Here is a 1,675-nt window from a genome sequence, read left to right on the forward strand (position 1 = left end):
GGTCTGTCTTATCAGGTAAATTACTGTACACAGTGTATTCATTAATTTTCATTTTCATGTAGTAAAGGCTCTATGCCTTCATAAAGGACGTACTTTTCCTTTGTTTAAGGGTATTTGGGCAGTTTATTCTCTGTTATATTCTGTACAAGTAAATACGGACAAGTACAGTACAGTATTTTCGGAGGAAACACTCGTACTAATTTTTTTAACCCCATTCCCGATAACCCGGCATTTTCACAAACTCGGCCACCCTTCGGTCCACATTAGGCCGAGTTTTCGATGTTCTACTGTACCTGAAAATCAAAAAATTTGTACTCGGTATTTTACCAATTGTACTTACTGTACGTTTCATAAATATGTAAGTTACATAAATTACACTCTTTAAAAATTTTTCCTGTTAACATGATTTAACTTGTATCCATTATTTCCTAATATAGTTACATCATAATAAAGAGCTGATAAGGAACTAAATGTCCGAAATGCATTCTCTTCGAAATAAAATGTGATTTTCTAAAGCTGGTCTTTTGCTGTATGATGTTGTAATAAGTCTAGTAATATAGGAAAGCCGACATAGCGCTTATAAATTTAAAACATTTTAACTCTACAATTCGTTAGTAACATCATATAGGCTATCTACAGGTAGTTTCAGGACATGTGCAAATCCGTTATTATTTTGTTTTAAAATATAATTTATTATGTTAGTTTATTTATTAATTGCCCAAAAATAGATAAANAGCTTTTCCTGCAATGAATTTAGTAAAAATTAAAACGAAACCGGCTAACAGACTCACCTCGAAACTAATTTAAAACTAGCAGTGACTAATATTTAATCAAATATTTTTGATACATTACGTTTACATCTGTTCTAGAAGCTAAATTAAGTATACCAATTTTATTTTATAATTACATATGAATAAATAATTGTGATTAACAGGCATTTTCCTCCCTCTTTTATCTTATATGTAGCCGGCGTTAGTTCAAAAGTTTTGAAATGCGGCCCTTACACAGAAAAAGGTGTCATCCCTGGTCTAAGTGGCGAGGGGGAGGGAGGTGTGAAATACATACTAAGTTTAGATAGAAAAGAAAAGCCACAATTTAATTTAAAACACGAAGAAAAGGTATTTACATTTTAAACAGAAGAAAAATTGAAACTCAACGTTGTCACTTTCGGGGACCACCACTTCACCCTTCTTCTCTCTACCGTGTTCCGACCTACTCTCTCTGTCCCTTCTTTTTTTGGTTTTACGACCCATTGTCTACATTTCTTATTTCCCTTTTACAACTGTACGCAAATGGATTGCACATGGACCGACAAAACCGCATCTGAGGGAGAACGAGGAGGTCCGATATCACTACAGTTGCGTTTGCGCGTTACGTTCGGTTACAACTTACAAGTGTAACACGTTAAGTCAAGACATCGCGAGCGATCGACCAAAATTGGTTTTGCGATCGACCGGTCGATCGCGATCGACTTGTTGGCCACCCCTGGTGTATGCCATATTTTACTTGAGAATGGTATAGGCCAGGTTGATATTAACTTTTGAAATTATATTTTAATGAGCCCAGACTATCAACAGAGGAGTAAGTGCCAGATTCGAATTGTTTCTTGTTTGGCTTTCCTTGAAGTAAATTCCATTCCCGAAAATTTGGCTCGTTTCTGAACATCGATGGTCCG

This window comes from Centruroides sculpturatus, unplaced genomic scaffold, assembly GCF_000671375.1.
Source record: "Centruroides sculpturatus isolate CEXI.00-Female unplaced genomic scaffold, Cexi_2.0 scaffold1260, whole genome shotgun sequence".
Classification (NCBI taxonomy): Eukaryota; Metazoa; Arthropoda; class Arachnida; order Scorpiones; family Buthidae; genus Centruroides; species Centruroides sculpturatus.